Source organism: Protopterus annectens, chromosome 5.part0 (assembly GCF_019279795.1).
Source record: "Protopterus annectens isolate FY-2018-M chromosome 5.part0, PAN1.0, whole genome shotgun sequence".
Classification (NCBI taxonomy): domain Eukaryota; kingdom Metazoa; phylum Chordata; order Ceratodontiformes; family Protopteridae; genus Protopterus; species Protopterus annectens.
In genome coordinates, this window is record NC_056735.1 from 43,421,242 (window position 1) to 43,436,244 (window position 15,003).

The 15,003-nt window shown below is 37.8% G+C and overlaps 1 protein-coding gene across 1 annotated transcript in view; it reads left to right on the forward strand.

Annotated features, from left to right (window-relative positions):
* The first annotated feature begins 2,561 nt into the window (after positions 1-2,561).
* Positions 2,562-15,003, forward strand: part of LOC122802469 (gap junction alpha-5 protein-like) — a 36,930-nt gene continuing 24,488 nt past the window's right edge. The window contains exon 1 of the mRNA XM_044072096.1: positions 2,562-3,073. The gene's annotated coding sequence lies outside the window, so the exon portion shown is untranslated. The remainder of the gene's footprint in view (positions 3,074-15,003) is intronic.

Genomic DNA, 15,003 nt, shown 5'->3' on the forward strand with positions numbered 1-15,003 from the left:
ATGACACATTTTTTGGCATTGAGTTTAAGGCCATGGTTCTGACATCAGTTGTTGATGTCATTGAGGCCTTTCTGTAGGATGTCAGCATCACTTGGGGAGTTAATAATAGCTCCCAACTTGCAATCATCTGTGAACTTTGTCAGCCAGAGTCCCTTTGTGTTGGCCTGGACTTCAGAGAAGTAAATACCAAACAGGAGAGGGCCCAGGACCAAACCCTGTGCAACTCCACTCATTACTGGTCGGCAGTCTGACTTGGAGTCAGCGACTTTCACACTGTGGGTCCTATCTGTGAGCCAGTTTGCAACCCACCTAGTGATATAGGGGTTGATGCCTAGCTTAGTGAGTTTTTCTATGATTCCTAAGTGGGGAATGGTATCAAAGGCCTTTGCCAGATCAAGGTGGGCTGTACGAACCACCTTGCCTTCATCCACAGCTTTGGTGACTGACTCAAAGACGTCGACCAGTTTGAGCAGGCATGATCTACCCTTCACAAAACCAAACTGTGTAGGATCCAGAGTTTGGAGATTCCCTAGATCCTTGTTTATTAGGTCCATGATGATGCGTTCCATAGCTTTGCATATCAGACTCGTCAGGCTAATTGGGCGATAATTCCCGGGGTCTGTAGTCACTCCTCCTTTGTGGAGATGGATGACTGTAGCAGTGCACCATTCAGTAGGCACAAAGCCTGAGGTGAAGCTGTGATTGAACAGGGCACACAGGTGAGGTGCCAGTTCACTCTGTAGTTCATGTAGAACACAGTCAGGGATATTGTCAGGTCCCATAGAAGCTGTATTCTTGGCCGTGGACAGAGCTGTTTTAACCTGTGCAGCAGTAATACTGGGTGCTTGGCAATCTACTAGTATTGTGATTGGTCCTTTGGGATGGGAGAGAGGGGTAAGGTTAGCACAGAATCCGTCAGACAGTATATTGGCAATATCTGCTGGCTCAGTATAGGAGGTACCATTGTGCAGTAGCTCAGAGCAAATCTGGGTATTGCTGTGGAGATTCTTTACATAACTATAGAAGGCCTTGTGGTTGCCTTTACTATCTGCTGCAATTCTGTTTTCATAGCTAGCTTTAGAGGACTTCATGAGGGATCTCAACCTTTTGTTGAAGAGAGTTTTTTGGCCCAGAAATTGTACTCGACAAACAAGTATATCAACTGTCAAAAAGTGTAAGCTAAGTCCTACAGCAAGGTTCAAGGCCCGATTGAACTTAGCAGTCTTAAAATTTTGTTATAGTGCCTTACTGGCATTTCAGGTCTTGCTATCAGAACTAGAAGACCCATACGTTTTGTCTCATAACTATGAAAAATAATGTGCAAATGACATAAAAAGGCAGAAAATGCCAAAACTTGCCATAATGCCAGAAAATAATTTTTTTGCAGTTGGGGTCTTTGCTTTCTGCATGTCCCATGCCCCTATTACATATATCTGCTAACTCCAAGATTACTGTACCTTGGAGTAAGAAGAACTCCTTAAGGTAAGGAAGCCATGGACTTAGTATATATTTCTGCTCTTTGCTCTTTCATTTCTACTGTTTAAGTATCACAGCTGGGGTCTTAATCAGTAATACAAGTAACTATGGGTCAATTTGAGCAAACTGGAAAAAGTATTTTCCAAATGCCCTCGATCTGTATGTAATTTACCTCCTATAGTTCATGACTGTAACCTTTAAGAGATCCTAAACTGTTTCACTTTCAGACAAAAATTGGGCCCTAACACTTATTATCACTTTTCATATACCAAACCAGCTCTCAGCAGCTACACCAGTTCCTGATATAGTATAAACCTACCCACAACCTTAGCTGCAATAGAAGCAATAAATTAATGCAGACATTACATTTGTTTGGGGATGCCATACACAAAATGATATCAGTGAAATATAGAGCAACCTGCCTAATCATATAAGGCCAGACATGAATTTAAATAAAAGTTTCCCTTTTACTTCATCTCTCAGAGCAAATGCTGAGGCAGAAAAGCTATCGGCGGATTTATTTTAATCAGTACTACAATGTGCTTGTCCCTGTACTGTGCCGTACTGTTCCTGTACCCTCATGTATACTGCATAATGACGTAATATATATAAATATACTATACTACAAATAGACCATTCTCACTATTTTATAACACTAAAGGATTGTGGCATTTATTTTATTTATTTTTTAGCTTCGGCACAAAATAATCCTTAGGGAATCAAATAAATATGTGATGTTTCTTGTGCCGTGATGGTTTGTTAGAAAAACATCTATTTAAAAACAATGCATTTGTAACAATTTATTCATCAGACTTCATAAATTCAATATATCAAGCTTTGGTCAGAGCTTGGTTTTAATACCACTTTTTTACCTACAGTTCTGATATAGTTTCACTTCCCAGAGTGCAGGGAACAATTCCTATCATGATTTTATTGTTTGTCATAAACAGTATGAACTTCCTGTCTGGTCACAACAAAAGTGGCAAAATTCCTGCTGTAAGCAGTGCCAAGACTGACATTCCAAGGTTTCCTTGGGATTAGTGCATTTCAGCTCTATACAGTGGGAGGAAAAAGGGCTGATAACAGCAAGGGACTTCCTGGCAACTGTTCTACCTACATCACATAAGCCTAGTAACGGTCAAACAATTTGGTTTTTACGGTCAGGTACATCACTTCTTAGCTTTAGACACTCTCACTGGAGGAGAAGAGTTTAAAATTGTAACAAGATTTCATTTGAGAAGCTTTGTTTATCCATTTACTAAACCTAGGCCCATTTGGTGGAAATGTGCAAAGGTTGTAGTAGTCAGTGTTACAGCAGTTGTGGTAACAGCATGCCATTGCACTAGCAGTGAAGCAAAGTTTTTCTTTTTCTGGATGTCATCACCCTGACAGGGACAACATCTTCACAGAGCTCAGTCACTTTCATCATATTCAGCAATCTTGGGGAAACGGCCAGGTTTCCCACCTGCTTACCATCTCTCATCTTATTCAGAAGACCTTCAGCTTTCTGTGTCTTGCCAAGTGTCACAGGCTGTGACAACTACAGCTCAGGGGACTGTGTGGCCACCACCAGCTGCAAAGAACTAATTTGCTGGAGGTAAGTCGATATCTGCTGCATAGGAATCGTACAGAAACAGAAAACCTGGGAGAATGCTATAATCAGGAGCTTATGTAGGGCAGCATTCAGTGTACCAGTAAAACAAATAACGTGGACATTTACTATTGGATGCAAGATACAAAATGATACAGTAGTAGTGAAATATCAACTCATCTAGCAGGTAACAACATAATGTGGTATCTCCTGTGCAATCATTTGTAAGAAGCCAGTTTCCAATATGGGGACTGATCGTATTTTTTCTTTTCTTTTTTTTTTTCTTTTTATTATAAGACTATAGATAAGTGCTCCTTTACAAAGTTTATCATTATGAAAATGATGGCAGTACATTAAACCAATAAATTCAGTAATTTGCATACATCAAATTTATAACACTACACACAGGAACAAATTAGTCAAGAACAACCAGATAATTTTAAGTAAATGGCATTTCGCACCTCTTGTAAATTTTCTGTTACTTGTTGTGTAGTGATTTTCGTGTAAGTTTTTTTCTTATGTTGCAAGTGCTGTGAATGATGGGCTATTTTGTGCCTGTCAGGCTCAGGCTTTACAGCTTGATAAATCCTGCAGTTTTATTCACTGATGATCTAATATTACTTCTTGCCGTGGTAAAATGTTACTAACCTACCCCACTAGTATAAACATTGCAATGTGATGGTTCTGGTGGGTTTATGTTAGGCTACTTGCTTATCTTTTTGTTGAGTTTTCCAGATGTACACCACTTACTTGTGTGACTGCAATAGCAATTCAAAGGTGTTGTCAGCCATGTTGTGCAACTGAGAAGAAAAACAGTATTGCTGTAGACAGAGATCTGCTTGTCCCAGAGGGGACGGATAATAACACTGGTAAAAGTTCTTGGGGCAAGCTTGGTTCAAATACTAGCAGAGATCATTTTTCTTGTTTCTATGACTGCTTTAAATATCTACACTGCTTTACTCTTTGCCTGTAATTGTGCATGTACTTGATATTAACAGCTAAGTAGTTTTACTGGTGAGCATTATGTTTGCACAAAAAGGCACTAATTGAGTTAGCAATTATTTAAAACCTGCACTGTTTTAAAATTGCATACATTTTGCACTAATGTATAAAAGCCTTCACATTGTACATAGTTAATTCCAAGGCTAACCACCCTTCTGGGCTATTTTAAGCCTAGTCAATTTCCCCTCAAAGGTGAGAATCAAACCCTGCATCTTCTGTTTGTGAGGTAAACACCTAAACCATTATACAGTCATTCTCTGACATGTTCTTTCTTCCATATGCCTGAATCTAAAGTACTTTGAATGATGAAGTTACTAGTATATCAAGTCTAATATAATAACCCGATTTCATCCAACTTTACTTATATTTTTATAAGAATATTCTGCATTAGTACTGATAAAGAGAAGTTATGGTATATGGTATCTATGAACATAAAGAAACAGTGTAATTTGGCAGTTACTTTGCAAAAAGAATGCAGTGCTTAAATGATGCACTTTGTTTAACAGGCAGTTGAAACCATGTATTTATGTATGCAGAACTCCTTATTTACAAACATCATTAATGTGGCACAAAAATCTGTGAAGCATTGTGCTAACTATCCGTATCAGTTTGGCAGGTCACTGAATATTGAGCAAGGATATTATAAATTGCACAGCTTTAAAAATCAGACTCACAAGAGTGGAGACTCAAAGCTTAGAAACATACACCTTGTGCAGATAGATGAGTTTGTACATCACAGGTTTGGTGTATGTCAAGCTGTATAAAAACTGCATACATGTTTGTGTGTGTCTGTCTTAAGCATCATGCACAAGACTATGAATAGATCCATTGAGGAAAATACATACAAACAAAATAGTTGACACCAGATAAATCATACATGTATAGTGTGCGTCTGCAGTCAGTGTTCCCATGTATTGGCATCAGTTTCAAATATCAGTAAGAACAGTCCTGTGGCTTTCCAGGGATCTTTCTGTCATTTAACACTGAGAGCTATAAACTGGACATATTACAGTACTAATACATGCTTACCTTCAAACTGATGGACATTAATATGAGAATATCTCACCCATTCTGTAATAGAGGTGTAAGGTGTCTTTTTTTGCTACAGGGTCATGTATTCAAGAGTGTGAGATTATGTGTTGTGTGAATTGATTTATTAAGGATTTTGTTGTAGTGGGTTCAGGGACTTCTCACTTTCTATTTTATAGTTTAGTCTGTCAGTACATAATTTGTACATTGCTGTTTTTAATCGTTTCTGGATTGGGACTGAACGAACAAGTAAGTGTTTTTGTTTTTGACTCGAACATTTGTAGAATGCTATGTAGGTAGACAGTGTGTGAACTGGAACCTGCCAAATGTGAAAAAAGGTTTAATGTGTGGCATAGGAAGCACTTAGGTTTAATGCAAGAACTAGGAAAGTAAAGAATTTAGGAGCAAAACTCCACAGAAAGAGTAAACATTGAGGGATAAAGTACTTCCAACAACAGAAGCAGAAATATGCAGGTGACTTAGTGATGGGAACATAATGGTAGAAGGCCGTAAATAAAGGAGAAATGTCTACAAAATGAAAGGAGAAATGTTATTGCTACATCATAAGCAATGCACAAAGAGATGAAGATTTCATACCTCCAGAAATACAGAGGATGGAAACAGCTCACAGCAGTAAAAGAAACGTGGTAAATGATCTGCTGCAGGAACCACGTGAACAGAGATTAGAAGAACTTGTAAGGTATGTCTACAGGGAACAGAAGACAACTATTAAGCATCTTAAAGAAACCAATAAGTTTCAGGAGGCAAGCATCTTTTAGAAACTTTACTTTTCATGAATAAGAGCATGCAGTTTGAAAATGAAGAGCAGGTAATTCAGAGATGAGAAAGAAGACAAGTTCCGGGTATTTTCAGGACTGATCCTAACTGAATGCAAAAAAGACAAAAATAGCCACTCTACTGAACGTGCTGTCTCAGGAAATTCCATCTTTCCTCCACAAGATGCAACTTTTCAGAGTTAGAATATCAAATATGGGTGGTATACGTGGTAACCCTGATACCAGCTGTAGTAGGACCAAGCCCTTCCCCCACAGAAAAAGATAAGGAGACAATGTCTGGCATTTTGTTTTTTTTTTTTTTAGTTCACTAAGTACAATTTTGGCCAAACCATCTCATTAAAATAGCTCACTATGATCTCAGCCTCAGTAGTTGGTACGCCAATCCATTTTGGTAAACCAGTATTCTATATTCTTGGAGCAACCTTCCATAGATGGCATTTCAACCTAATCAGCAAAGATAATCAAGATTACAAATGATAAGGCTGTCATGGACAGGAGGAAATAAAATATGTGTTAACCTCTAATGGTACATTGCTGAGTAGGCAGGGAAACAGGCAGATTAGGTGAACCAAGCACTCTATATCTGCATTTACAGATTGTCTTTCTGCTAAATTATCATTGGCTGCATGTCTTCAAATCATTTATTGATCACATACTCTGTTCTTTTATAGTGTGAGAAAAACATGAGGGATACTGGAGTGGCTAGCATGGAATTATGCACTAAATACCTAGAAATATTAGGAGTCAGCTTTCTCCTGCTCTGATATTGCTGTCCATTTTAGTTGTCAGACTTGTAGTTGAGTACAGTAACTTTACAGTAACTTGTTTTGTTCATATAATATCTAGTCTTAGCTTGAAAGGATAAAGACACGTATTTTAGAACTATGGATACAGTAAATTCATTCATTCATTGCATCTTAGCTTGAAAGAATATAAACCAGATTATAGGTTCATAGACGGCCAAGTTACTGTCTATATGCATTTGCAAATCCATGACTACATGGTCAACTGTTAGGGGTATATTATCAATGCAGTAATTTCCAGGGGTGGTCATCTTTACGAAAGATACCATCATACATTTTTTGGCATTGAGTTTTAGACCATAAATCTAGCAACAGCTTTAACCTGTATCAGGCAATTTTAGATGATATTTGTGTCTTTAGGGGATTCTGTAACTGAGCCTAGTTTGCAATAATCTGCAAACTTGATCAACCAGAGGCCTCTGACATTGGCCTTGATTTCAGCACCAAGCCCTAAGGGACTACATTAGTAACTGGCTTTTTTGTGGAGGTAGTCTCACCTATCCTATACAAGTATGGCCTGCACAATAAAAAAAGTCTCCCTCTCTCTCTATTCCTTTTTCCAATGAAGAGGAAGTACAGTTTGAACCCCCAGCCCATAATAATAGTAGCAGAGTTTACAGTATGTAGCAGTTGTTTCACAGGAAGTACCAGTACAGGAATGGGCAGGTCTGCTTCGGAGAGACTGATTTGCTGTGAAGCATGGAAAGCTGTGCTTTTGAGAATGATATTGCTGCAGAATAGGAATGTGTAAGCATTACTGCTGATTGATAAGCTGTGTTTTTGGGAATGGCATTACCGATGCAGATTGGGAACGTGTAAGAATTGCTGCTGATTAATAAGCTGTGCTTTTGGGAATGGATTACCATTGCAGATTGGGAATGGTAGCAGTTACAGTAGGAACTGCTGCTGTACTTTGGGGAAAGGTCTGCTTATGTGCTTTAGGAATGGGTATACTGTGGATTAAGAATGGTGTATGTGTTTTGGGAACAGGTATGCTGATTAAGAATGGTGAATATACTCTGGTCATTAAAATGTACAGCAGCATTATTATTAAAGTTTTTCTAGGAGAGTGAGCATCTTAAAGCACTGCATATGAAAGCACATGCAAGTCAGAGACATCGAGAGAGGGTGTGTGTGTGTGTGTGTGTGTGTGTGTGTGTGTGTGTGTGTGTGTGTGTGTGTGTGTGTGTAAGATGGTAAAGGCAGACATTTATGAAAGTTAAATTCTTCCAGTTGCTAAAGGAAATGTTATTTTACTGTCTGGTTAAGTGAATTGTTGAATCACACAGTAGGCAAATGGAGGTAGAAGGAATGAAACCCAGGATCTCTGCAGGACACAGCTTATTAACAGTTTAGAACCTTAATCTGTTCCACTAACTACCAGGCATTAGCAGACATTTTCATTTTCTGATAAATAACTGAAGGTTCAAAGTTAGGTTAACACTCAGTCAGTAATGCCAGTTATTAGAGTTTCATTTTTTTTTTGAAAATGCATTCTCATTGTTGTGTTAACAATTTAAGAGACTGGAAGCAGATTTCAGATCATTAACTCCTACGGACTATGACTGAGTCATGCTCGTACTTGTGTTTCAATGACCTGAATGAGTGCATGATCTGGTGGATCCTGGCCCCTTACAGACAACTGGCTGTAACCCTCTCCTTGCTCAGCATGTTGAGTGAGACACTGGTGTACCTCCAACTGGAGTCTCCTATGACCAAAATGTTAGATTGTGTAGTGGTCTGCCTTAGAGTCTTAGATGTAGAGACACTCTGAGTTGAACCTGAATGTGTTAGCATGGGTGTTGCTTTGGTAGTGTGCTTTTGAATTTACTGAGGGTGCTTATTTGCATCTGGGAAGCCTTTGAGGTTTTGGTTTGGGTAGATTACTTTTAAGCCTCAGCATATGTGGGACTGTGTGTGTTCTGTAGTATGTGTGGCGGGTATTGTTTAGTGTTGTGTTTTTCTGACAACCTGTTTGGTATTTCTAGTGCCTTTATGCGAGAGCCTTGTGTTCAGAGACAGTGAAGAAGTACATCTGTCACATACTGGGTCAGATTATTTGAGAATTATGTAGTTGTCAGAAAACATGGGGAATTTGGTTACAAAAACAGTAGGAAAACATGAGGCAGAAGGAAATTGCAGATCCATGATTTCAATTACAGACACACACACACACACACACACACACACACACACACACACACACACACACACACACACACACACACACATACACACACACACACACACACACACTCACACACACACACACACACACACACACACACACACACACACACATACACACACACATGGTTTGCTATCAAAATGTCGATCTGAAAAACAAAATCTCATTCGTAACATCGAAGAAAACAGTGAGAGTGATATTGTACAGCAGTTCACAATGCCAAATCAGCTGAACGAATTCAGAAGATACAACATTGTCTCCGAACAGAGCACGTGATGTCCGTATAGGAGTTCAGGTAAGTGAAACACCTACACCTCACATCATGCAAGCCCCCCTGCACCCCCTGCTAGCTATATATTCCAACTCTGAGATCGCACTACAGTGAGGAAAGGGGTGAATGTCACAATCAGCAATGTACCACGATCTCTGTACATTACTTTGAGTTCATATCAGCGAATGCACAGTAGCATTCACTGATGTGACATTCGTTCATGTAATGCTCGGCAACATGGGAATCGAACACCTACTATTCGATTTTCTGTCTGCAGAGTATGTCCGTTCATAATTCTGATAGTAAATCTATATATATATATAACTACTAAATAATCCAAACTACTGCCTATCCCTTCAAACTATAATACAAACACACACCCCTACTCAACATCTTAGGTCCTCTAACAAACAACTCTTAACCATAACAAAACCCAACAAAAGAACTGGACAATGTCTCTATTCCCATGGCATTGCCAAACTTTGGAATGCGATCCCTCTCTCTATTATTCAACTAGACTCTTTAAAAACATTTAAATTTGCACTAAAAGAACACTATCTCAATAACCTTGTCTGTTTTTGTAGTCATATGATTAAACCATCTTAAATGTTTTGGCCACTATACTCTACAAATACTTTTACTAACTTAATATAGTTGCAATTTACACTATCTGTCCTCGTATCTAATCTCTCTTGCTTTCTTTATTTCTGTGGCTGAATAAACAGAATTGATTAAACAGTATTCTTACTTATGAGAATATACAAATAGAATTACTAAAAATTTAACACACTGGGTTTATTTTCTTGTATTGTATACCTCTATAATATGTATTTCTCTTGTATATCTATTTCAAGTTGTATTATGTAAAAACTTTCTTGACTTTCAAAGTTAAGCTGATGCTATGCAAAACTTTTTGTGATCGTATGGACCTTTTCTCCCCGGGCTTCCACTGAAAATGGGTCGTTGGGCCCAGTGGACTTTCCCGGTTAACAAATGTCAATAAATAATAATAATAATAATAATAATAAATAATATACTGGGTTACAAGGGGATTGGTACCAATGCATTCTTTGCTGTTCTTTGCTCTTATTTGTGTATAACCACCATGACAGAAAACAGATTTTCTAGGATGCTAGCTGGGCAACAAGTACAGTCTTAAGCTAATCTCACTGAACAATGCCTGTCTTTGGTCAAATCTACTGCTCGTCAACCAGCTATATTTTCAGGAACTCTTAGGGAAGTTTTATAGGAAAATTGAGATTCTAAGCACCTGTGTCTATACAGGGCATATGACTGGATGTTGGTATAATGGTTAAGGTGTTTGACTGTCAGACACAAGGTACAGTGTTTGATCCCTACCCTTGGGAGGGAAATTGGTTAGGCTTAGAAGGGCCCATAAAGGCTGCTACCCTAGTAGTTAGCTATGAACTATGACATAACTGCTGCAGCTTTGCAAAAATACAACTTTATACAGGCAGAGAAAAATATAAAAAAAAAAGCAAAATATCCACTGGCCAGTCACAACAAGCACGCTGTAAGGTTTGTTCTCAATGCAGAAAATATCACGCTACACTCTACTCTCACATCAGGGCAGACAATTAACTTCCACTAAAATGAACCCCGAAGTGTAGTAAATAACTAAGTTAAACAGTAAGTCAAACAGCCAACTCTTAGAATTAGGCAGAAGTACAGAAACTCAACAGTTGATTACAGTGACAAAATGAAAGCACTTTAAAATTGATAATGGTGCATATACTATAAATATAATGGAAATAAACTCACTCACGAGACTGAATTAATTATTTCTATTTTTAAAAACAAACTACTCAGCCAAGAAATAGAAGCTGCACCACAATCGAAGTAAGAAGAACTTTTAATAAAAAACTCTGGCGCCTCGGCATGAACAAGCCTTCCAGGAGTCAATAATACAATCAACATATGGTTCTGATATATATAGTACACACAATTACACCTAATTAGATCAATTAAACAATTAATCACACTTTAAAAAAACTTTTAAAGAAAAATGTTCCAGTTACATTCATTATTCAAACCAGCTGGAGACAATGTATTGAATTTCAAAATATATAATGTTTCCTTATATAACAATTTATTTTTTACAATCCCCTCAAGCCCACCTAAAATCTGTTCTAAAATATAAGCTTTTAGAACAGAAGAATCACTATTATGTCTTAGATTAAAATGCAGGACAACAGGATTTATAAGATTATTATTTCTAATATCCCTGGCATGTTCCTGAAGTCTCCGCTTAAAAATTCTCTTTGTTTCCCCTATATAAAATAGGTCACAAGGGCATGACAGGACATATACTACTGATTTAGTAGTGCAGGAATATATAGATGTCAGGCAAAAATCTAATTTTATTGATACTATCAAAAGATCTTACTATATTAGAACAGACCGAACACCTTCCACAAGGGAAGGTTCCACAACTAGCTGGATGTATACTCAATTTATCACCCGGCTGCATAAATGTATTATGTACTACCATATCTTTAATGTTCCTACTTCTTTTATATGAAATAAGTGGGACTCTGTATAAATTCCTTACACCCACCCTATTATTAGTTAAATAGGGCCAATAATATTTAATAATGTCTACTATTTCATGACTCCGAATGTTATACACAGTTACAAAATATACCTTTCTATTTCTACTGTTATTAATTATCATAGAGTGATTAGTACAACCTGAATAAAAATCCAGAAATTTTTGTACAGAATTAATAATTAACATTTCATCATACCCTTTCATCTAAAGGCAACACAAGTATTTAAAATTTTCTTCTCCAAAATATTAGTATCATTGCATAATCTACTCACTCTAAGTAATTCATTATAGGATAGAGCTTGTATAGTATGTGGGGGATGACAACTTTTACTCTCAAGAATACAGATGTCACTGGTACATTTCCTATGTATACCAGTAACTATAACATTCCCCTTATTTCTAATTTAACATCTAAATAAACTACTGACTTCCCCATTTGTATCCTATGCACTTTGTAAAGGACATTTGCAATTGTTATATAAATCAGGTAATATTTAGATATTATCCGCGTATCTTTTTCTTGCACCTTACTCAGAATCCAAGATAAATTAGGCCTTGTGCCAAACATTTAAATTTAATAAATCTATGTCTTTTCAAAGTTTACTTTCTATCATAAAAGTAACTGTGGAGTGATGCACAAGTCGTTGTTAGGAGTAGGGTATTCTTAAAGACTTTCAAGTGGGTGGGGGGGTGAGCTCACATTTGTGGAAGCCTGTAAATAAATAAGGACATGTATTTATTTATTTATTTAGTCAGTTATAAAACTGAAGTTTAAACACAGAGAAAAAAAATGCAAATTATGCTCACTACTAGCTAGACAGTAAATGTTATACTCAAGCCTGAACGGAGCAACATTTCTTGATCCATAAAATAAAATTAAGACATTTTTAAGATTTGCTTTAACCTGAATTACATTTTGTTGCCAAGCAAGGCTGTTTCCCTAAAGTGAGAAGAAGTTGGGCTGGTTTTCTAGCCATTTCCTTCTGCTTTCTTGGTTTAAAGTATAGCTGTCTTGTTGTGTCTTTCGGCTTTTCCCAGTTAGGGGTCGCCACAGCAGAACTCCGGTCCGCTAATGATTGGCAGTAGATTTTTATGTGCCAAGTTGCCAGCCCTGATGCGCAACCTTCAATGAAGGTACGCCCATTCATGCATGTCTCCACACAGAAGACGCACGAGCTGAGAATCAAACAGGACAACGTCTTACTATGAGGCGACAACGCTACCGCAGCACCACCACCGCAGTTAAAGCATAGCTGTCTAAATAACCAAAAACACACTGTGGACAAGCTAGCCAGACAGCAATTTCTCATGTTTAGGAGTTTCATCTCTTCTTTATAAAAAGTTCATCAGAATAAAGATAGAATTAAAATTGACTGTGATACTTATTGCATTTATAGTTATGCATTATATTATGTATTTATTAATTTACTCCATCTTACTAAGTGCATGCACGACAATCTCTTTTCCATTCTAGGTTGTGTGCATCAGCTGCACTGTTCAGTTTTTTTTTAATTGACACTGTATCACCTAGAAAAGAAATACTGGAATGAAAATAGTTAAAATAAAATAATAAAATGAATTAATGGCAACAAACCAATCAGAAAACAACATTACTGTCATACAGATGCAATTCTACATATCTAAACTAAGTAAAAATAAACTAAATAAAAACATATAAATTAACTATGAAACTAACAAATCCTAACATAAGTTACTAAAATACGTTAAACAAATGGTCACCAAAAAATTGCATCGTAATAGAGTACAATGCATTTCATGAGACACTCCATTCATAAAAAAATTCTGCAACTTACCTAAAGCCCTACTGAGCAGAAAATTAAACAATGAATTTATCTCACTAATGTCAGCTGGAAACATTACTCTAACAGCCTTAGTTCCATTTTACAGATTTATATCCATTTGCTGTTGGAGCCCTCTGTTCTTATACATACTTTACTTCCACGGTGCTTGTTTTCTTAACCTGTTCATTTTATTGAAGTGTTTGGGTTTAAACGCCTGATTAAACCTAAGCTTGAACATAAAAAGAACTGATAAAATTGAAAATGGAATGCATGGGGACTGTTTTGTGTGATACAAGAAGTACCTTGTACACCAGATTACAGAAATTACTTCACAACTTCTGGATTACAGAAATTACTTTACAACTTCTGGATTCAACACAAACCAAACATTTTCTACAGTAATCCCCAGGGATTTCATACACATGTGCACAAGTGTGCTCACACACACACACACGCACGCGCACACACACATGCACACACACACACACACACACACACACACACACACACACACACACACACACACACACACACACACACACACACACACATCCATCTATCCATCACTCCTTTTTCTTTAACAGTGACAGTGACAATCATCATGAGCCAAGGTTCACAGGTAGGTGCTAGGCTATCGGCCCAAGGGCCTAAATAAGCCTAGCCAACAAGGTTTCCTGGTTTACACCACCCAAAAAATTAATTTTCCTGTGCCCTGTCGAGCAGAGCCACAGATGTGATCTCCGGGATGTATTTCCTATTTCTCATCCACTCATCAAGATTTTTCTTGAAGAGTGCTAATGAGGAACTTTGCTTGACATAGATAGGTAGCTTGCTCCAGAGTATGGGAAGTATCTGGGACAGGAATCTATCCCTCCAGCATGTCCTGTTTATTGTAGTGAGAAGGTTTAGGTCCCTAGAGCATGTAGCTTAGAAGGATTGGGATTTATTTAGGTGTAGCATGTCCAACAGCTCTGGGTTTGACATAGCTTTATATGTTAGGCAGAGATCACCTCGGAGTAGGCGATATGCTATGGAGTAAAGCTGAAGTTTTTTGAGACGGTCAGTGTAAGGCATCTGTTTAAGGCCAGTAATCCTCATTGTGAGGTACTTCTGTGGCCTTTCCAGCTGCTGCAGATGTCTTGTAAGGTACATTCCAAAAGGGGCGTTGTACTCTATAATGGTTCTAATGAGTGTTGAGTAGAGGGGAACAATGACTTATTTTATCTTGGATGAGAAACTTTTTGTGATGAGGAGTGCCATGTGGAAGGATTCCTTGACTACTGTGGTGATGTGATTATCAAAGGAGAGACTACTGTCCACCTGGGTCCCATGTTCTCTTATCAACACATTTGGTGTTAAGTAGACTGACGCCTATGTGGTAGTTCATGGGTACAGAGTTTTTACCAAATGGGATGATAATGCACTTTTTGGCATTGAGCTTGAGGCTATGGCTCTGCCACCAGGCATCTGTC